This window comes from Eptesicus fuscus, chromosome 5 (assembly GCF_027574615.1).
Source record: "Eptesicus fuscus isolate TK198812 chromosome 5, DD_ASM_mEF_20220401, whole genome shotgun sequence".
NCBI lineage: Eukaryota > Metazoa > Chordata > Mammalia > Chiroptera > Vespertilionidae > Eptesicus > Eptesicus fuscus.
This window is the reverse complement of record NC_072477.1, coordinates 92,826,811-92,850,579: the sequence shown is the minus strand read 5'-3', so window position 1 is coordinate 92,850,579 and position 23,769 is coordinate 92,826,811. Positions and strand designations below refer to the sequence as shown.

At 43.4% G+C, this 23,769-nt stretch overlaps 1 protein-coding gene and 1 pseudogene across 1 annotated transcript in view; one reads left to right on the top strand and one right to left on the bottom strand.

The window, feature by feature from the left end:
- CCDC3 (coiled-coil domain containing 3) overlaps positions 1-23,769 on the bottom strand; it is a 113,685-nt gene that overhangs the window by 59,117 nt on the left and 30,799 nt on the right. The gene's annotated exons all lie outside the window — the stretch shown is intronic.
- Positions 1,196-22,985, top strand: LOC103294042 (ankyrin repeat family A protein 2-like; annotated as a pseudogene).

The window sequence follows — 23,769 nt, the reverse complement described above, 5'->3', positions numbered from 1 at the left end:
TTTGAGATTTACAAGTATCTCCTACAATGCAGGAGTGTCTTTCTCAAGGACCTAAAAGCCATTCTGCTGAAATGTCATCATCAGGAAGGACTGGACTCCTGTCTCCCAGTCTCTGTAGGAGGGTAGGAGCCTAACTTCAATAAGCACCAGTTAGCAAACCCAGATGGCCGAATAACACTGACCAACCTACCTGCTTTTTGTAATTTTCCACTTCCCTGTCTCTGTTCGAGCCTCTACTCATTCCTCCAAATTCTGCCTTTTAAACTCCCAGTCGCTTCTACATGGATCAGAGTTGAGCCTAGTTCACTAGATACTTAAGTCCATTTCCCCTCCTTCAGTAATACTGAATGAAATCTGTCTTTACCACCTTTAACTAGTGTCAGACTTGGTTTTTCTTTAACAGAATCACAAAGGCAATTCTGCTAAAGGGCTGCAAGTAGAATTTTTTCTTTCTGATCTAAAGTAAAACAAAACCAGGCCTCACTGGTTTGGCTCAGTGGATATAGTGTTGGCCAGCAGACTGAAGGGTCCCGGGTTCAATTCGGGTCAAGGGCACATACTTTGGTTTCAGGCTGGATCCCCGGCACTGGTCGGGATGCATATGGGAGGCAAACAATCGATGAGTCTCTCTCACACCGATGTTTCTCTCTCTTTGTCTCCCTACCTCCCTTATACTGTTTCTAAAAACCAATTGAAAAATATCTTCAGGTGAGGATTAAAAATAATAATAATAATAATAATAATAAAATGAAATGAAACAAAAAAAGCAAACAAACCGAAAAAACCTAACAATCCAAAACTATGAAGGAATTTTGGGAGAAATTATCATTTGGGGTAAAGCAGCCACGTGAGAAAGCCATTTCTAGAGCTGCAACTTTGTACCACACAGGGACAAACGTAAGGGCAACCCCAGCAGGTGCCAGGATCCTGACAACCTGAAGCTCTGATGACACTAAATACCAATCCTGGACCCACGCTGCCTCGGCTTCTTCTAGGAGACTGATAACACCTACCATTTACGCTGCTTTGGGTAAGGCCTTGAAGTCAAATGCATCCTAACTGGTTAAAGGACTGCCCAGAGAATGTGGCAGAAAGGCAGTAGTGCCTAAACAGTCGTGTTGCCTGTGACTCAATTGTAGTGACATCAACTCATCTAAAACTTCAGTAGGGAAAAAAGAACAGTATGCTGGCCTACATGACTGACAAGTCCTGGCCTCGTTTTGGATACGGGCAGAGCTGGACTCAGGTGAGTTGACAGTGCGATCAGCATCCCCTTCCTCCTCCTCTGCTCTGCTTCCCCCTGGGACAACCTCATCTCAGTAGGTCTGCCCCCTGTCGTGGTAAGACAGCCAGCAGCAGCAGCAGGCATACATTTCTCCAGCTTGGCAACCCCAGTGGGAATGGGGGGCGGGGGGGCCTCTGTTCCTATAGTTACAACTAAAGTCTAATTGGCCTGGCTTAGGTTTCTGCCCATTTCTTTAACCACTGACCATAGCCAGGGGATATGAGTTCTTCTTGTCCAGGCCAAGATCCCAGGAATGTGATCAACCCAGTGGGAAAGGGTGGCCACAGGGAAGTCGGGGTGCCACTGCCAAAAGCAAGAGACAGACAGAAACAGCAGATATACACACATGGGGGACTGAAGAATTAAATCTTAGACTCTATTACCACAGCTGCCCCACTTCACTGTAAACTAGCTACGGCCCCCACTGCCACCTCATCCACCACATTGCAAGCTACAAAGAATAGAAATAAGCTTTATGATTTCCTAACACAGTGCCTGGCTTATCATAGACACTCAAATACCAAGTGTTCTACCATTTGAATATACAGCATCAGGGTGAGCCCAGGATCAGCCTGTGAGAAACCATCCCTATGGACACAGCATCTCCTCTGCTCAAACAACAGAATATCAGAGCTGAAAGGTACCTTCAGGCTATAGTAAAAAAAAAAAAAAAAAAAAAACTTGAACCCCAGAGCGGGTTAATGATATGGCCTGGATCTCAGGACTGGTCAGGGTCAAACCCAGGGCTGGAGCCTCTTCCCAGCTCAAGCTTACCACTGTGTCACATGCACTCAGAATGCTTGCATGTGAGACCCAAGGAAAAGTAAAAATTTCTCCCCTTTCTTAAGGGTTTTCTCAACATAACTGTACTGTCCTTGAGGGGGAAAGCAATGAAAAGAATAGACATATGTCTTTTGAATATCTGTTGTGTCTGTCCTTCAGCTCTCTAGGCCTTCGCATTATTGTGTTGTTTTTTAGTGTTTCCTTTGCATTGGGAAGGGGGAGAGGGCGTAGGGAAGGGAGCCAGAATGGAGAAAGACCAGGACATGAGAATGTCCTGAACCAGAAAGATGTGTCTGGGTCCTGGTGCCTCAGAGGGTGGGAATTCCCCTCCCTGGGTTCCAGGTTCCTCTGCTTATTGGCCCAAAGAAGGCACTTCCATGCATGGAGGTTTAGAATGTGATATTCCAGACTTGATCCATGTGAATCCAATAGACCAAAGCCCATAATACTCAGTGTACATCCAGTGTTTTTGTGACAGGCTCAAGAAGCATTCCCACCACAATGACAAACTATGCAGAGTCGAAACACAGGTGAGGCAGGAGAACTTGGCAGTGGGGAGGTGTGGGAAATGGCCAGGAGGCCCCGGAAGGGGCCAGGGCTGCACAACCCTTCCCTAGAGCCAAGGGTTTGGAAAGGTCAACACAGATCCAGAGTAACTGCTGCCCAAGCTCCACCCCTCGCTGGAGACTTCTGACCTGACTCCCAGAAGGAGCCCTAAGGACCAAACCAAGGAGGACAGGAAACGGGGAAGCATTCTGCAGGTACAAAGTGCTCTGCACAAACGCAAAGGGAGTTTGGGGTAACCTTCCAACGTTCTCACTCTTTGCAGTTTGGGTGGTATTCTTAGAATATGATAGCTCATGGGAGGAGAGGAGGCAGAAGGGGGAACAGAAGTGTCTAACAGCAGGGGAGAAACCTAGAAATACAACCTCCACTTAACAATATGGGTATCCTTTAAGGAGTTAGCAGACAGCGCCACCACCCAGAAACAGCTCTGAGTGATGCTACACACGAGCATGGTTTTGAAATCCCACAGACCCAAGCCCCAGCCCAGATTGTGGCCTCACTAGCTCAGTGGCTTGAGCAAGTGGCTTAATCCCACCTCGTCTCAGTTTCCGCATCTATGACACAAGAGTAGTAACAGTATACACATCACTAGGCTGCCTGCCCAAGTGCCTGCTACCCACTAAACCTGCTGTTCCCAAGAATGCATCAGGAAAGGAAACAGCAGGTGGGGCAACTCCTTGCCGGAGATTAACATTTCCTTGAAAGAAGAATAAAGTCAAGTAGCATGAAAAGTGGAGAAAGGAGGCAAACTTCCACCAGCCTTAAATTATCCCAGCTACAGTCTACAGAACAAATCTCTGAGTAGATATGGTCATTGTGAGCCTTTGAAAAGATGTTGGTGTACATAATTTGGGCGTTTATTTCTGTGATCACTGTATAAATATATCCTTGCCCTGGGCAGTATTTGCTCTCAAGCCCAGAGCCACTCAGGACAGCTGGTGAAGTCCATTAGATTGATGTCCAAAGGAGGACTTTGCATTAGGAAGTTAATGCAGCTGAAGCCCATAGCACCAGAGAAGCAGAAAGGATCTCCCATCCCAAGTAATCAGCTGAAATCAGTACAGTTTCCATTTCAATCCTCTCCGTGGGGATCTGCAGCTTGCTGCAGTCTCAACTTCAAAGACAGCACTCTGCAATGTAGAAAATACCCCCCTGACTCCTCTATGAGGAAGTATGAGTGGGAAGAACTGAAAACCTCTGATAAAGGAAGAGATTATAATTTGGATTTGTAGATGCTCAATGCCAAACCAGATAGAATTGGCAAACATCAGCTTTACAAGGTTGATTATAAATAATGGAACGTTGGTTTCTGAGAAGGTTGGAAGTAAACTTTGATAAAAGGCCAAGAAGGATGAAAACAGAAATGCTGTTTTTATGCCAGAATTAAGAGCTCCAAGATTTCTCTGTGCCTTCTTTGGTTTCCCTGAAGGAAAAGGATTTGATATGACAAATTCTCCTGTCAGATGGACACGCTCTCTTTAAAGTAATTTGCTTTGTATTTAAGAAAAATACATAACAATCAGCAAACCTCCAAATCTCTTCAAGGCTATCAAAATAAAACTTGAAGCGTTAAAGTGAAACAAGCTTTTACCTTTAAAACTGCATCTTCCTTTTTTCTTTTAAAGACATGAACAAGTAGTTTTACAGTTGTCACTCGCTACATTTAAAATGCCATATCAAGTGGCCAGAACAAAAGCCTGTCTCAGATGGTATAAAATGCCATCAGATACAGCAGGGACCTTCTCCAGCTCACACAGAATGACAAATGAACTCTAAAACCACTCAGGGTACACAGAGTAAATTTTTTTCTTGAGTAATGTTTCAAACATGGACTAGGAAGATTATTTTTAGTTATAGCTAAAAGCCTCAAGAAGCCAATTTTTTTTCTGTTACTTTTTCTTGGCTAGGATTGCTATAGCTTTTATATAGTTTCTTATAAGTATGTGTGTGTGTTTTTCATAAACAGATATTTAAATTTACATACAGAGACACACAACTCACGATTCTCCACCTCCATTCTCCCCACATCAAAAGTAATAAAATCTAAACTTTTTATTTGGTTAAGAGACTGCCAGCTGTTATAAAAATACTTCAGCAGTTAAATGCCATTTTCAACTAGTGGGGGAAAAAAATAGCTGTGGGAAAGAAGAGACCATTGGGACTGGAATTCATTAACACATTGGGCAATCATTTTCCTTTATTTAGAAGGCTGCCCTAACTCCTCCCAGTATAAAGACTATGCCCAAATATGGACCAAGTACTCACTGTCTCCTCTTTGCCTCTGAGCATCAGCTAGATTTCCTCTCTTGTTTATCTTTGACATCCATCTGTTTCCTTTTACCTCTAATAAAACACCAGTCATATTACTACTTCATATTGGTATGGACCTCTGAGACTTACCAATGAGACATTTATTTATCACAGTAAATTAATACATATATAGCGCTTCCCATGTCCTAAGCACTATTTGAAGAGTTTTATATATGTTCCCTCATTAAACAATAGATTGTATCATCTATACCTCACAATAATCCTATAGGGTTTATTTTGTTGTTTAAATTCTTCTTCTGCTCCCAATAAACCCCAATTTTGTTAAAGTTTCACCCTTTTCCACATGGCCATTACTTCAGGAGGGGCTGACATAAGAGGTGAGTCCTTATTGATCTAAGCTAATCAAGTAGGCCCACCAGGTACAGGCATGTGACACACTTCTGGCCAGTAACATGCAAAAGAAAGTCAGTTGGTTGTGGGGAGGGGGAATTTGTTCGTGACAATACTGTTTTTGTTGTTCTTAATAAAAGCCACAGAGGAAGAGAGAGTATTTCCCTCTTTTGGATCTAGATGGGTCTGGAGTTGATGCCTGGAACTGCTGCAGCCTTCTTGCAACCATGAGGGAACATAATCTCAGGACAGAGGCACCATAGAGAGAGTGCCAAGCCCAGAGAGTCAACCAGAGGGGACCCAGAGCCCTAATTCTGTGTCTGGAACTGTTGGAGCTTTTGCTTTCTTACTTCATGTGATAATACATTTCTCAAATGTTTTAAATTAGCTGAGTCCAGATTTTTCTCCTGCTTGCAGCCAAAGGCATTCCTAATGATATAATTAACTCTACAGATAAAGAAAGAAAGAGGCTAAGAGGGCAAGTGACTTACCTACAATCAGGTTTAGTAAATGTCCTAACCACATGCACACATTTGGGTCTAAAGCTTATACATAAAACTGAAAAGAAGTACTAGAGGACCGAAAAAAATGGCGACGGAATAGAGTCGGGTTTGGAGTCTGTTCCTGGGGCGGAGAGTCGGAGCAGCAGAGGCTCGCAGAGGGAGTGTATGTGGGCAAACCAAGGGACAGCTGGACTCCAGGAGAAGGCGGGGGAGTGCTGGGCAGTGTTCCTCTGACCGCGCAGCACCCACAGGGGCTGGGTCCCCTCCTGGAGCTGCGGGCTCGCCGGGCGCCTCGCCATCTTGCAAGGAAAGGAGGATTTTAGTGGAAACCTGACTTTCCGCGACAACTGCAAACACTGAACTGCTGGGAGCACCAGACCACCGGTCCCCTATCAGCGCAAACATTCGGATTCAAAGAAACTCTTCACTGCACCACGGAAAGGTCAGATTTTGTCTGAAATAAGCTGCGGTTTCTAATCCCCGCGGTGGGTGAGGGAAGCGCGGCAGCCGCAGGACCGGCAGGAGCCGGGAGGTCTGTGCCTAGAAAAATCAGCGGCAGTTGGAACTGCCGTGATCCGTGAATGAGGAGGGGGGTCTTCTGAGCTGCTAACAGAAGTGACCTCTTGAAAGCAACTCATTTTAATCTGACGAGGAGGGTCAGACTAAGAATTTTCAAAGGAGTGCAGGCTCCTTAGTCTGGGGCACAGACCCACGGTCCGCACACTTGGGCTCTTTCCGACTCTGATTGCTAAGCCCAATACATAGAAAAACCCAGGTGGAAACCCTGAAAGACTGCAGGGGGAAGGTGTTTTTTCGGAACCTGGGGCCAGAGCTGCGTGTGACCATCAGAGAGGCAGCTCTGAGGCGCACACCTCCACAAACCGGTAGTGAGTGCCATAGAAGGGGAAAAAAAAAAGAAAAAAGAGCTAGAGAGGCCCGGAAGTCAATTCAGAAACACTGCCACCCAGGGGCTGAAACGCTAATTGTCTCTGGTGTAATAAAAAATAAATACGAGAAATTAAGACAGGGCTGGCTTAAAAAGCAGGACTGGCTTCCAACACTGAGGAGCCCTGGAATGAAGCTGAACTGAAATACCGCCCAGACTGGGAAAAAGGCGTACCAAACAGAATAATAGAGGAAGTGAATGACAGCCGCTACTGCACATTTTAGTCTTCCTATTTTTTAATTTTCAATTCTTTTTTCAATTTTTTAAATTTTTTATTCTCATATTTTTTTATTTTCATTTTTTGCATCTTTTACTTAAGAAACTAATATTTTTTCTTTTTCCTCACTTGATTTTCACCTTTTTAATTATTACATTTTTATTTTCAATCAGCACTATTATTACTATTATTTTACTTTTTTTTTTTTTTTAATGTCATTTGATTTTCTCTTTCTTTTATTTTTGGATTAGTGTCCTACATTCGATTTGCATCTTTCCCTTACAATCGCTTTACCCTATCTCAAAGCTAACATTATGCCATCACTCTCCTCCTAACCTTTCCCCTTTTGGTCCCCAGTTTATCTTAACCCTTTCTGGCTTTAGATTTTCCCTACTTTTTCAGTTTACTCCCTGCTAAAACTTCACCCTACTTATATATCTAATTCCCAACCCCCTGCTCCAAATCCATACAAACCTCTCTCTACGCTACCTTTAAAAAATTATTTTTCTCTCGGGCCTTTTGTTGTTGTTTGCTTGAATGTTGATTAGATTGAATTTTTATGCTTTTTTATGAGATTGTTTTGATTATTCTTTTTGTTGGTTTGGTTGGTTCTTTTGTTTGCTTTGTTTTTGTTTGCTTTTTACTTTTGTTTTCCCTTGCCTCACTTGATATTAGCTGCTGTTGCAGTTTGTATTAATCTCCAGGCTCGTGTTGCTGGAATTTGCTGGGAATAGTGGTTGTTCTAGTGGAGTTTACTCCCCATATATATAGTTTGTTCCCCTTTTCTCTCTTAGTATCATTCTTGTCTCTCTTACTTTTTTTTTTATTTTCTTTTTCTTTTCTGTTATTTCTTTTCTTTCTTTCTGCTCTTTTCCCAAGTTCAGATTCACACTCTTTGTTGTTGTTTTTTTTCTTCATTGTTGTTCTTTCTTTTTACTCTCCCTCTTCCACTCCTATTCCCTAATTTGTCTTTCTCTGGTGGTTACCTTTATTGGAGGTTATTAATATCGTGAATACAATTCTGTTCAGTGCCTTGTCTGTTGTGCCTGGTTGTGTTGTATTTTATACCTTTAAATCAATGCCAGAGAGAGAAATCTATATAACCAGACATCCGGAGAAGAGAGACCATGAGGAGACAAAGAAACAGCCCCAACAGGAAAGAGAAGCAGGCATCACCAGAAAAGGAAGTAAACGATTTAGAGGCAAACAACCTATCAGAGAAAGAATTCAGAGAAATGGTCATAAAGTGGCTGAAAAGGATGGAAGACAAATTCGACAATATGAGTAAGAACCAAGAAGAAATGAAGAAGAACCAAGAAGAAATGAAAAATGACATCGCTGCTGTAAAGAACTCAATAGAAAGCATCAAGAGTAGACTAGATGAAGCAGAGGACCGCATAAGTGAGCTAGAAGACAAGATGGAAAAAAATACCCAATTACAACAGCTTCTAGAAAAAAAAATTAGAAAGATTGAGGAAAGCGTAAGGGAACTTTGGGACAATACAAAACAAAACAACATCAGGATAATAGGGGTGCCAGAAGGAAAGGAAACTGAGCAAGGAATAGAAAACCTGTTTGAAGAAATAATAACAGAAAACTTCCCTGATATAGGGAAGAAAAAACCCACACAAATCCAAGAAGCTCACAGAGTTCCAAGCAAAATGAACCCCAAAAGACCGACGCCAAGGCACATTATAGTTAAGTTGGCAAACACCAACGACAAAGTAAGAATCTTACAAGCGGCCAGAGAGAGACAGACAGTTACATACAAAGGAACCCCCATCAGACTAGCAACTGATTTCTCAACAGAAACTCATCAGGCCAGAAGGGAATGGAATGAAATATACCAAGTCATGCAAAGGAAGGGTCTAAATCCAAGAATACTGTACCCAGCAAGGCTATCAATCAAAATTGAAGGTGAAATCAGGAGCTTCACAGACAAAAAAGGACTAAGGGAGTTTATCACCACCAAACCAGCAATGAAAGAAATGCTAAAGGGTCTGCTGTAAAAAAAAAGAAAAAAGAAAAAGAAAGAAAGAGGAAGCAAAGAAGGTACACAGGGGTATAGAATAAAAATGGCGTCAAATAAGTACCTATCAATAATAACTTTAAATGTAAATGGATTGAATGCCCCAATCAAAAGACACAGGGTAACAGACTGGATAAGAAAACAAAACCCAGATATCTGCTGTCTACAGGAAACCCACCTCAAAAAAAAGGATGCATACAGACTGAGAGTAAAGGGATGGAAAAAGGTTTTCCAGGCAAATGGAAATGAAAAAAAAGCTGGGGTTGCAATACTTATATCTGACAAATTAGATCTCAAAGTGAAGGACATAACAAGAGATAATGAAGGCCACTTCATAATACTAAAGGGAGAAATCCAACAAGAAGAAATAACTCTGGTAAACATATATGCACCCAATACAGGAGCACCAAGATACATTAAAAAACTCCTGGAAGATATCAAAGGAGAGATTGACAGTAATACAATCATAGTAGGAGACTTCAATACCCCACTATCACCATTGGACAAATCCTCTAAACAAAAAATCAGCAAAGAAACATCAATCCTAAATGACTCACTAGAACAGATGGAATTAATCGACATCTTCAGAACATTTCACCCCAAAGCCACAGAATATACATTCTTCTCAAGTGCACATGGGTCATTTTCAAAGATAGACCATATGTTAGGACATAGGCAAAGTCTCTCCAAATTCAAGAAGATAGAAATCATATCAAGTATCTTCTCAGATCACAGTGGCATAAAACTGGAAATCAACTACAATAAAAACAACCCAAAGAAATCAAACACTTGGAGACTAAACAGCATGCTATTAAACCATGACTGGGTTACCAAAGACATCAAGGAAGAAATAAAAAACATCATGGCAACAAACGACAATGAAAACACAACAATCCAAAATCTATGGGACACAATGAAAGCAGTCCTGAGAGGGAAGTTCATAGCTCTACAAGCCTACTTCAAAAAACAAGAAACAATGGTAATAAATTACCTAACCCAACAACTCAAAGAGTTAGAGAGAGAGCAACAAGATAAGCCCAGTGTAAGCAGAAGGAAAGAAATAATAAAGATCAGAGCGGAGATAAACGACATAGAGACCAAAGAAACAATACAAAAGATCAACAAAACCAAGAGCTGGTTCTTTGAAAGGATAAACAAGATTGATGGACCTCTAGCCAGGCTCACCAAGAAGCAAAGAGAGAGGACCCAAATAAACAAAATCAGAAATGAAAGAGGTGAAATAACAACAGACCCCGACGAAATACAAAGGATTGTTACAAAATACTACGAACAACTCTATTCCAACAAACTGGACAACCTAGAGGAAATCGACATATTCCTAGAAAAATACAACCTTCCAAAACTCAATCAGGAAGATTCTAAACAGCTCAACATGCCAGTAACTATGGAAGAAATTGAAGCAGTCATCAAAAAGCTTCCAGCAAACAAAAGCCCGGGGCCAGATGGCTTCACAGGAGAGTTTTATCAAACTTTCAAGGAAGAACTAAAACCTATCCTCCTCAGACTATTCCAAAAAATTCAAGAGGAATGAACACTTCCAGGCTCCTTCTATGAAGCCAGCATCACCCTAATACCAAAACCAGATAAAGACAACTCAATGAAAGAGAATTACAGGCCAATATCCCTCATGAACATTGATGCCAAAATCCTCAACAAAATTCTAGCAAATCGGCTCCAGCAGTACATCAGAAAGATCATACACCATGACCAAGTAGGATTTATTCCAGGAATGCAAGGATGGTACAATATCCGCAAATCAATAAACGTGATACATCACATAAACAAATTGAGAGATAAAAATCACATAGTCATATCAATAGATGCAGAAAAAGCATTTGACAAAATCCAACACCCTTTCTTGATAAAAACTCTCAACAAGGTGGGAATAGAAGGCTCATACCTCAACATAATAAAAGCTATTTATGATAAACCCACAGCAAACATCATACTCAATGGGCAAAAACTAAAACCATTTCCCCTAAGAACAGGAACAAGACAGGGATGCCCACTCTCACCACTCCTGTTTGACATAGTACTGGAAGTATTAGCTATCGCAATTAGGCAAGAAGAAGAAATAAGAGGCATCCAAATTGGAAAAGAAGAAGTGAAGCTGTCCTTATTTGCAGATGACATGATATTGTACATAAAAAACCCAAAAGATTCCATCAAAAAACTAATAGACTTAATAAATGAATTCGGCAATGTAGCAGGATACAAAATTAACGCCAAGAAATCTATGGCTTTTCTATACACCAATAATGAACTTACAGAAAGAGAGACTAAAAAAGCAATCCCATTTACCATCGCACCAAAAAAATTAAGATACCTAGGAATAAACTTAACTAAGGAGGTAAAAGACCTATACGCAGAAAACTACAGGACACTGAAAAAAGAGATAGAGGAAGACGTAAACAGATGGAAGAACATACCATGTTCCTGGATTGGTAGAATCAACATCATTAAAATGTCCATACTACCCAAAGCAATCTACAGATTCAATGCACTCCCCATCAAAATACCAACAGCATATTTCACAGACCTAGAAAGAACTCTCCAAAAATTCATCTGGAATAAAAAAAGACCCCGACTAGCCTCAGCAATCCTCAGAAAGAAGAATAAAGTAGGTGGGATCTCAATACCAGACTTCAAGCTGTATTACAAAGCCACTGTTCTCAAAACAGCCTGGTACTGGCACAAGAACAGACATATTGATCAATGGAACAGAATAGAGAACCCAGATATCGACCCAAACCACTATGCTCAATTAATATTTGACAAAGGAGGCATGAACATACAATGGAGTCAAGACAGTCTCTTCAATAAATGGTGTTGGGAAAACTGGACAGATACATGCAAAAAAATGAAACTAGATCACCAACTTACACCATACACAAAAATAAACTCAAAATGGATACAGGACTTAAACATAAGACGGGAAACCATAAAAATACTAGAGGAATCCACAGGCAACAAAATCTCAGACATATGCCACAAGAACTTCTTCACTGACACTGCCCCTAGGGCAATGGAAGCTAAAGAGAAAATTAACAAATGGGACTACATCAAAATAAAAAGCTTTTTTACAGCAAAAGAAACCATCAACAAAACAACAAGAAAGCCCACTGCATGGGAAAACATATTTGCAAATGCTATCACTGATAAAGGTTTAATCTCCAACATCTACAGGCAGCTTATGCAACTCAATAAGAGGAAGATAAATGATCCAATAAAAAAATGGGCAACAGACCTAAACAGAATATTTTCAAAAGAAGACAGAAGGAAGGCCAAGAGACACATGAAAACATGTTCAAAGTCACTTATTATCCGAGAGATGCAAATCAAAACAACAATGAGGTACCATCTCACACCTGTCAGAATGGCTATCATCAACAAATCAACAAACAACAAGTGTTGGCGAGGATGCGGAGAAAAAGGAACCCTCGTGCACTGCTGGTGGGAATGCAGACTGGTGCAGCCACTGTGGAGAACAGTATGGAGTTTCCTCAAAAAACTGAAAATGGAACTCCCATTTGACCCAGTAATCCCACTCCTGGGAATATATCCAAAGAAACTAGAAACACCAATCAGAAAGGATATATGCACCACTATGTTCATAGCAGCACAATTTACAATAGCTAAGATTTGGAAACAGCCTAGGTGCCCATCAGCAGATGACTGGATCGGAAAACCGTGGTACATCTACACAATGGAATACTATGCTGCCATAAAAAAGAAGGAATTCTCATCATTTGCAGCAACCTGGATGGAATTGGAGAACATTATGCTAAGTGAAATAAGCCAGTCAATGAAAGAAAAATACCACATGATCTCACTCATTTAGGGATAGTAAAGAACATTATAAAGTGGTGAACAAAAAGATAGATACAGAGACAGTAAAGCATCAAACAGACTTTCAAAGTACAGGGGGAAAGTTTGGGAAAAGTGGGGGAGTTATGAAATCAAACGAAGGACTTGTATGCATGCATATAAGCATAAACAATGGACGCAAAACTCTGGGGGGGGAGGGCATGTGTGGGTGTGGGGTGGGGGGGGGTAATAGTAAGATATGTACACATATAATACCTCAATAAAAATATTAAAAAAAAAAAGAAGTACTAAGAGAAGGAATTCCAAACACCAACATTTTATAGTACATTATATGCTTATATACTTTTATAATCACACACACACACTGTCACATCACAACTGATCTTGAAATAACAGTTAGCAAATCATCAACTAGAGCTCAATATATATTTTTATTCCTACTCCCAAAGATTGTTAGATTTTGATTTTGTTTGTGTGTGAGAGATTAGAGGTATAAGTCACGGAAAGTGTCATAAGCCCTTAGAAAGGCAAATAGATGATCATTTTCTATTAAACTCTAATGGTGTTGGCATTAACAGTTCATCTTACTAAAATCAAGTGATTAGCCATGATAGTCAAAGTATATAAATACTAGGGGCCCGGTGCACGAAATTCGTGCACTGGGGCGGGGTCCCTCTGCCCAGCCTGCCCCCTTTCACATACTGGGAGCCCTCAGGGGATGTCCTATTGATGGCTTAGGCCCGCTCCCCATTGGGAGCGGACCTAAGCCACAGACTGGCCTCCCTTTGCAGGAGGTGACCAGGCCTATCAGAGGAAGGTGCCAGCCCCATCACGCCGCTGCTGCAGCCACTGCCAGTCACCGCAGCCGCCAAGGTATTTTCATCAACACGAACTCCAGTCCCTTCACCATGAAAAACTGACAACTTTCTTTAGGCATTTTCAAGATGTGTCTTTCATAGGATATGACATTTCTTTCTTTATTTTTCTTTTTATCCTTACCTGAGGATATGTTTCCATTGATTTTTTTCCCCTTCCCTCCAATCCCAGGCTTGGCCCCTGCCCCTCTCCCCCCCCCACCCCCCGCCACCCCTCTGATCACTAGCTCGGAACGCCCAGGCTTTAGGCTTGGGCAGGGGGCCCCCGCCCCTCCAATCGCAGGCTCGGCCCCTTCCCAAGCCCCTCTGATGGCTAGCTGGGAGTGACCTGGGTGCCGAGGAGGTTCCCGGGACCCATGTATGTATGCAAATTAACCGCCATCTTTGTTGGGTTAATTTGCATACTCACTCTGATTGGCTGTGGGCGTAGCAGAGGTATGGTCAATTTATATGTTTCTCTATTTTTAGGTAAGATAACAGTAATGTTTCCTTTCTCATGCAATCACAAGTCATTAACTTGTGGACACCAGCACTGTGTGGGTTTCAGCTATAAAGAGGAATCCAGAGATGTCTCCCTCCCTCCCTCCCAAAGAGAAAGCTTCATTACTCTATACGAGCTGTAAAATGATACATGAAGGTACACCCCACCCAATGGGATTCTAAATATAATTCACTTTGGATGAGAAATCATTGAGTTCTATGAAAGCAAAGAGTTCATTTTTAGTGACCACACATCAGTAAGTCTCCAGTATAGAAAGGAAATTTTCTATCCAAGCATCTTATTTATATGTCCTCTTTGCCAACCTTTCCCCAGATGTTCCTAAAGCGATGTCTCAATATATCTGCCACGGTCTATGGACAGGAAACATCTGGAAGTGGAAACATCTGCAAATGGGTTTTAATGAATTCAGAGCCCATAGTATCAGCTTGTGGAGGCTGAGTTTCTTCTAAGTGGCAGTATCTGTTGGGAGAAATCTCCTCCCTGTCATCTAGTTTCTGTGTAGTGGATTCTTCATTAAAGGTATGTCTCTGGTTTCTCCAGGGCCCCTCAGTCACCCCACCCTGGGAATTGGGAGTGACTCCAGACTGGTGGATTAGGACCAGGAACTGTCCGTGCTTTGCTCAGTCCCATCCTCTCTCCTTGTCCTCTTGGGAGCTCTGGGCCCAGTCTTCTCATCAAAGCTAAAAATGTTAGAGTGTCAGGGCCCAAGGACATGGGCTCTGGTTTTCTAGGACCACCTGTGCCTGCCTAGGATGGGCAAGTCCAGCGAATCCTGAGTTTGGGTAACAGCCCTCTCACCTGCAGATAGGAACCATATTTTCCAAACATATCTCGATCAGTTTAAAAAAAAAAAAGCAATCTTCAATGCAATTAAGTCAGAACATGGGGAAGGTGGCTGGTGGCTACTTACTGAGCTTGCTAAAACCCCAACATTTTCTAAAAATGGACAGGCTTTGCCATACCTGTATGTGTATAGTGCTTGATGGCACTGAAGCCCTGTCCTGTATCTTATCTCTTTGAGCCTTCTCAACAAACTGGGAGGAAAGGGAGGGTTTATGACCCCAAGAGGACTCTGGCATGGGAACTGAGACCCAGAAATGTTAAATGATCTTGTCCACACATTTTTCCAGATCTCTAGCTGCCACGCTTCTGTTCATTCTTTCCCTCTCAGCTTCCTCCAATGCTCTGAGTCCAACAAGTTGAGTGACTTAGCAAAGCTGGGGAAGGGTGTGGACCCACCTCTCTTTGGGAGGGAGGGAGGGGGACATCTCTGGATTCACTCCCTATTCTCTGGGAATCCACCTCCCCACAACGTAGCAGTTCTGCGCTGTGAAGGCTGCGTGAGTGCCCCACACAACTTACTGACTTCGATGCCATTTGGTAGAGAGACTAATTTACTGGAAGCCCAAACTTTAATTGTTCTGAGCTTTGGAGGCTTCTGCCAGGCAGAGAAGATAATTATATCGATTCTTTTGTTATTTTAATGACCTATTTTTCATTCTTAAGCACTATGTCTCTACCCAAATTTGAGACTCTTAAAAGTTCTTTAACAGTCGCTCCACAAACTAATAAACTAAGCAATTATAAAGCACTTTGCAAAGTCAGACAATTCATTAAACCCTTGTACTTCTCAACTTCTCAGTGTCTACAGTTTAAATAGGGAATGTCTACTAAGCAGTGTAGTGTCAAGGCTAATTACTTCAACACATAAATCTACCAAGTTCTCTCATTTTGAAGGAAAGAGTCCTTGCCCGGCTCAGTGGTTGAGCAAAGAAGTCACGGTTCGATTCCCAGTCAGGGCACATGCTCAATTTGCAGGCTGGAATCCCCGAAGAGGGCATGCAAGAGGCAGCCAGTCAATGATTCTATCTTCCTCTCCCTTTCTCTTTGAAATCAATAAAAACATATTAGAAGAAGGAGAAGGAGGAGGAGGAGCAGGAGCAGGAGAAGGAGAAGCACAGTCCCTGACTGTCACCATGTGGAATCAGACTCCAAGCCATCTGCTGACTTCAGATGCCTGCCACCCTCCTTGTCCCTGGGGCCTGGTAGACTATTTTTACATCATGGAGTAAAACTCTAAGTTGCTGAAATGGGCAAGAAAGGGACCATTGTTGTCAACTGAACCAATGCCTGGGCAGAAAACACAGTGGCTGGTATCTTTTCTAAAATGAACCAGTACATCTTCTTGCCTTAACTGGTCCTGCACAGTGGACACAACTCACTCCGCAGGGACCTCAGATCTCTCCCTCAGAGCACAACTTCTCACTGTGCCATTGTAGGTAGGGATGTGGAAAAGTCGGACAGAGCTCCCTGGGGTCCTCAATGACTTCTTCCTTCCCAAATCCAGTGTCCTTTCTGCACCTTGAATTTCAGCTTTTGGCACTGCTGCCCTCTCCCTCCTGGCTGTCTCTGCACATGGGTCCCACCACCCTCCAGTCTCCTGCTCTCCCACCATTTCCCATGGCTCCCTCTCTGCAGAGTCTTGTCCCTCCTTCCACCCCCTGCAGTCAAACCCCTGAGGCTAGTTCTCTCCTGCCTCCTCCAAGAAGGACTCATTCCCGCTCACGGCTGCAACTATCACCTCCCAGGCTGGAAGTGTTATCTCCCCACTTCTCACCCCCACTGTCTGCGGTACAGCAATCTTCACTATCAAACTGTCACCTCACACCATCCACAAACCCATCCATACTCATGGTTCCTCCCCAAAGCCTTGAATGCAACCCCTCTCCCCAACTTCACTTGTGATGTTGTTTTGCTTTTGTTGTTTTATTTTTGTCATAGTGCTTACAGCCAAGTACGCTTAGACTCTAAGAATGCATAGTGTACTTGGGCTTCATTTATACCTCACCCCCAATTTCTAAAGCTGGCCAGAGGCAAGTCCCCCTAAACTGTGTTATAGCTACAGGCCACACAGTTGGCTTCTGCCTTGTTTTTCTGCTGGACCTGACTCCCTATCCTAAGCCATGTCCCATTCTAAGCTGGAGCTCTGATACCTTCCTAGTTCTTGCCATGTCCCATAGCTACTTAGACCCCAAGTCACATTCCAGACTCTTTTAAAATGAGGAATCCCAGAAATCAGCTTGACTTGGAGTGAACAGGGCAGCAGGGGTATAGGCTGGTATAGCAGCAAGAGCCCCAACTGGGGATGTAGATAAGCCTGGGTTCAAATCTCACCACACCAACTCACTGACTGAGTGACTAGGCAGGCTTCTCCAAGCCTGGTTCCTCGTCTGTAAAATGGGGACATCACCACCTTGCTTTTGGAGTTCCGAGGAATAAGGAAGATCATAAGAACAATGGGCTGTGATTTACTGAACTACCATTTAGAGAGCCCTTATTCTGTGCCAGGTGCTCTGCTAGGGGCCAGGAGGAGACAGAGAGAGCAAAGCCCTTTCTTAAAGACATAAGGTCTCTTTTGCTAATAAACAGTCTGAAGGATCATCAGGGAAAAGAGAACAGCTGAGATCAGCCCTTAGGGAAGCAAGAGACAGAACATCATAACACAGTGCAAGCCCTGCCCCAGCCCTGAGTCCTGGTATGGAGCCCACTACAGCAGTCCAACCCACAGGGCGAGCTGCATGGCTGAAGAGAGGATGCTCCAAAGAGACCAACCAAGGACTCTCCCGAGACCATTCCTGAGCAATTTCTGAGCAACAGGAAAGGACAGGGAAGCAAGCAGCAGCACACGGCCTGGCCTCTTTCCTGAGTCCTGAAGGAGTGTCTTTGGGGAATGCCACCGACTTTTGCCTGTCTGCACCAGCAATGTCTGTGCAGGAAAAGGGAAGGGAAGCCAACTATGCTCTTGCAATATGGAAGTCTCCAGAAAGGTCACAGGCAGCAATTATTTGGTGGGTTTCTGGTACCACCGAAAAGCTGTTGCTGCCTCCATCTCAATGAGAAGGTATATCCCTCTCACGCACTGCACCTTACCCAACTTCTACTGTACAGGCACACCCTGGAGACGTTGTGGGTGCAGTTCCAGACCACTGCAATAAAGCAGATATTGCAATAAAGGGAGCTGTAATCTTTTTGCTGGTGGAGGATTGTGCCTTCGATCTGTAAAAATACAGTATCTGCAAAGCACAATAAATCGAGATATTTCTGGTCTTTGGGCTTCCAGGTAAACCTGACTCAGGTCTCATATCCTCAAGGTCCCTTGCACATGACCCCAGCTTTTCCCCAAGTAGTATGAGGGCACCAGGCCAGACATTAGCAGACTTGAGTTATTTTTCTTTAGCTGCTAACAACCTCTGTGACCTTGAGTGGGTCATACCTCCACGTTCTCATCTGTTGTGACATCTGTGGGTATAAAGGTCAAAAGAGAAGAGAAATGAAAGCACCCTGAGAACTAGGCAGCATTCCAGAAAGGTTAAAGATGGTCAACAGCAGGGTCAATAGCCCTCCAATAGTGAGAAATAAAGGGAGGTGGACAGAGTGTCCCAAATCTGAAGTCACCTAAGCCACCAAAATGAAATATATTGATAGGAAAGGCCTGCTGGGCATAGTGAAAAAAATCTCATCTCATGCAGAAATCAGGGCAAGGTTTCCAAACTTCCTGTCTGGAGTTTCCATTTGTGAGGCAGGCTGTTTTCTGGAGCTGGCCAAGCCGGTTGGCGGTTGGCGTGTTCCACAAGGGGCATCATCAACAGAGCACAAGGATAGGACAGTTGAGTGAAGGCCAGAGGTTTATTTCCATTGTTGCCAAATGACTGTCCCACTGGCAGGGACTGGCCACATTCCTTTCCTCCTGTTTTCCTCTCCAAGTGTTTTTACAGTATCTCCATTGGCTGAGGGGATGGAGCTGACTGATGGTAGATTTGTTATATTTCAGCGATTTCAACTATTCAGAATTGGGAAATCTTGTATGTGGCCATTTTATTCACCTAACCTCCACCTCATAATATCCTTCAGATGGCACAAAAGAGGAAAAGGGAGGGGACAGGGCCTTAGGGGCTGGCTGGAACAAGTGCTACTGGAAGCCAAGGGTGTGGAACAGGACGGTGAATTCCATATGAGCCATAGAGGAGCCTCAAGATAAGCTCAAAGTCAGGAATACTCAAGTTGTGTGTACCCCCAGGCCACCAGGACACCCCCATATTTCTGGGGAAAAGGAAGGGCAAATGAGAAGGTCAGGGTCAAGAGGCCTAGTTTTTCCTAGTGGTAGGATCTCCACCCTAAATCCCATAAAAGGAATTGGCAGAGTGTTTTATGAGAGCTCTCCCTGCTGTCCCAGAGAAACCCCATGCACACCTGACCCAAGGCTCTGCTCATCTCCCCTTTGCCCCCAAGGCCCAACCCTCAAGGTCAGATGAGGACATTCTTTTGCCAGTTCCTGCAATGGTAGGGACCAACCTCATGGAGAGCAAGACCTGATTGCTGCCAGGCACATAGGAAGAAAAGTGGGCTGGCTCAGTAGGTCAGAACAGAGGTGGGCAGGTGGGAGATGAGGAGCGGATGAAGTATCTTCCACATGACAGTCCCAACAAACCCCTGCTCTCCCTGGAAACATTTTGGAACCCAAATCAAAGGTACGGGATGGAAGGAAAAGATAGAGTTGTAGGGGGAGAAGAAGGTAGAAGAAAGAATAATCATAGTAATAACATTACAGCCAGTTTTTATTGAGCCTTTACTATAAGTACATTAAGCAGTTAACATGAGTTAATACATTCAACCCTCCCAACAACCTTATAAAGTAGGTTCTATTATTACCTCATTTTTTAGATGAGGAAACTGATCCCACAGCCAGTATTGAAAAATATTCCCAGGGCCTCCAAGACACAGCTATCACTCTGAGTGGCCAAGAAGAAAGGCCAGCATGTCCTGGAAATGCCATTCCGTGTGACAAAATGGAGCCTAGCAACCTGCCGTTGAGAGCATTTGTCAGAGTATCAAGAAAGAAGACAGCTTGGCCCTGAGGGTATGGGCACCCTGTGGTGCTGGCCCACCAGCAGAGGCACCCACCTCCCTGAGCAGCAAGGTAGGTGTCCATCAGCCTAGATCACTGTCTAACTGTCTAATTGGAGGGCTTTCTGTGAGCCTCTGGTCCTTCAGCCTCTTGGGTGGGTCTTACTACATAGCACGTGGCACAACCAGATCCTCAAATCCCATCCAGGGATGAAGGTTTGATGACCAGATTTGCATCTCCTTAGCACTTCACTACACCTACAGCACAACACCCCCCAATAACATGTCTCCCCAAACTGATAATTGACAGTTACCATTTTTTGAACACTTACTATGTGTCAGAGACTTGTAATATCTGGTGTTTTATATGCTTTGTTTCATAAAATCCTCAACCCTGCCAGGTAAGTATTGTCACACCTTCCTTGTATGTCCCATGACAAATGAAGAGTCTGAGACTCCCCTGTTAAGGGATTCCCAGTTGTCAAACAGCTGGTAAGGTCAGGAGTCAAGTCTATGCCTGATTCTGCCCTAGTCATTTGTGGGCTTCTCTGATGGGTCCCATTCTAAGATTTAAATTGTTTTAGGTGCTATGGGCTTTGATCCCACCATTCACACCCTCTTCCCAGGCCCCTGACCCAGCAGGAAGCAGAGGCCATTCCCCTCATAAATGTCTTCCACTCAGGGTCTTCCAGTCTCCTGCCCATATCACCTCAGAGGGCTCAGTGAGGAAGGTGCTTGCTGCCCCTCCCCCGCACCTATCCCCAACACGCATGCTCATTCCAGGCCTCCCCACACCCACCAATCGAAACAACCAAGGTTCATTTGGCACCTAGCCCCAGCCCAAGTTCTGAACAGACAAGAACCTTCCCATGTTCTGCTCAGCCCCAACTCCACCTACTGGGCATTAGTGGAGCCTTATAAAGGAGTAAGAACATGATGGGTTTCAGCAGCCTTTGAAGAGAAAGGCTTAAAGAGAAAACAAACCCACCAAATCAATTCACCCCTGATTGTTTTTCAACTAGAGGAAAGATGGGCAAATCAATACTGAGCCACTCCTCTAATGATCCCGGACTCACAAGCCTCCCTTGGTGATGGCCAGGCCTGCAGCAGAGTGCTCAGAACAGGCAGGTGCCCACCTGCCAGGCATCGTGTGGGCAGGTCCTGCTAACAGTCTTCTTACCAGCACACTCTGGTAAGAAGGGGTGCCCCCTGGCAGTTGACAGAAGAAAGGGACATTGTGCATTTAGCCAGAAATTCTTACAGGAAGGCCTCAAAGCATTTCATTCTTACCATCTTTTAATCACGCTACAAGGGTGATATAGTTAACCCAATCCAAATTTCCAGGTGCAAAATTTAATTTCCCCAGGTTCCAATGAGTTGAAATGAGACCACCTAGATGGGGAGGAGGAGATGTGATCCAGGGGCGGGACTTGGGCCTTGCCCAGTGACTCAGTGGTCCACAGAAATGACCGTGTCTCTGTAGTACCCGGGCAGTAAGCACCACAAAGCAAAGCGCATGGCGGAAAGGACCTGGAGATCCTCTTGGCTGCAAGCGACATGGATATGGAATGCTTTTTGTCCAGAAACAAAAGAAGAAAACGAAGTGACGTCACAATCCAAACAAGCTGGGACTTGAGTGCCTGTGGTGCATTGGTGACCCCAAATGGAAAGGATCCCGCTCACTGTTGGCTATGGAAGGTGGTCGCGAGGCCCTGCGCTCCCACCGGGTGGGCCTTCGCCTGCTGCCTCGTGCCTGCCCACTGTGGCTATTTCTTAATATCCAAACTCCAAGAATACACTGGGTCCCACTGTTATAAAACCAAGGGGAAATTATGGAGGAATGTTTCCATTACTGGAACTACAGCTGAAAGCATGCTACATCAGCAAGTCTGGATCCTGGAGCCCAGCTGATAGTGGAAGAGTGTCCCAACAGTTATGGTCCAACTGGCATTAAAATAGAACATCAGCTGGAGTCAAATGCAGAAGCATCAGCTCAGGGTGTTGCCATGGAATGAAATTCATATTGCCTCGCTGATTTGATATGAGCATGTGTTCTTGACCTGTGAAGTCCTTATGAAAAGGATAGTGAAAATATTCAAGAGCAAGTAAACTCTGACCTGGAGGTGGCATCCGTCCTATTTAAAGCTGAATGCAATATCCATACATCTCCTCTGGGAATCCAAGTAAGGCATGTCTACACTCCCTCTACAACAAAGCACTTCTCACCCATAAAACAGTCAATTACTCTAACCAATAGACACAGAGGAAATGAGGTCACAACCACACCTCTGTTAGCAAATTCTTTATCTGTCCACCAGTTGGCTGCTCAGTGAGAGATGCTCTACCTGCTACTTGTATGGAACAAGAAAATGATATCAATCACACGGATGAAGACAGATTTACTCCTCTGACGTGGGCTGGAGTACACAGGCAAATAGCTGTGGTAGAGTTTCTACTTCAGAAGAGTGCTGATCCCCAGCTTCTAGGAAAAGGTCAAGAGATTACACTGTCCCTGGCCTGTGCTAACGGCTACATAGCTATTGTCAAAGTGCTGCTTGATTGTGGCATTGATGTAAGGGAATACTTTTGGAGGCTCACCTTTGCTTTGTGCTGTACATGGAAATCATGTGAAATGTGTAAAAATGCTTTCAGAAAATGGAGCTGAACCAACAATTGAAACCAACACTAGATATAATTCTATGGATTTAGCTGTAGCCCTGAGCTATGGAAGTGTCCAACAGGTTACTGAGTCCCATTTATGGAAGCTGTTCAAAATACCAAGGAGTAGACAGTCTTCAGAAAGTGTTGTCTGCCCTTTCATTTACTTTTTGGCCCTTATAAACAATAGTTTTGTTTGCTTATAAGTTTTTAACTCAGGTGCAATATTTACTGATTTTTAGTAAGTTTTAATAAATATTCCTCTGAGTAATGATGATGCTTTTTTGTAAATGTGTTTGATAGCATATTTAAAATGATAAATAAATGTTTTGTGGTATGTAAATGTTTATGGGATAGATAGTTATCTGTCTTTGTATCGAGTGCTATAATTTAACATTTTCAGGAATTATTCTACTCTATTCATCTTCACTCTTGTATTAATTTACTGACTTTATATAGAGTTTGCTATAAATCCATAGAAAAAAATATTATTGAATTAAAAATGCACAGTATGTTTACAAAATGTTATAAATAAAGTACATTTCCAGTTTAAAAAAAAATTAAAGAGATGTACACCTGGAAGCCCGAATTTCTTGATCTGAAAGACTACCCCCCACACACCATTCTGAGATGGCAATTTAATGGCCCAAAATGCAAATGCAAAATGCATTTGGGACTTTACCAAATTATAGAGGTCCCATTCACCAGCTGGCCACTCCTTACTCTGTGCCAAGCTCTTTGCATGAATATATCTTTAAATCTCAAAATAATCCTGTGAAATACCCGTTTTATACAAAAAAAAAGTGGAGGCTCAGAGGAGTTGAATGACTTGCCGACTGTGACAGAATTCGTTTGGAGGAGTACTAGGATTCAACTGCAGGGTCGGCTCCGATCCAATGGTACCCACCCCTTTTAAGTGTCCACAAGAAGTTAAGCAGTGCCTTCTACGTTTCTCCTCGGCATCCATAAATGCCTGTCGATACCAGGGTC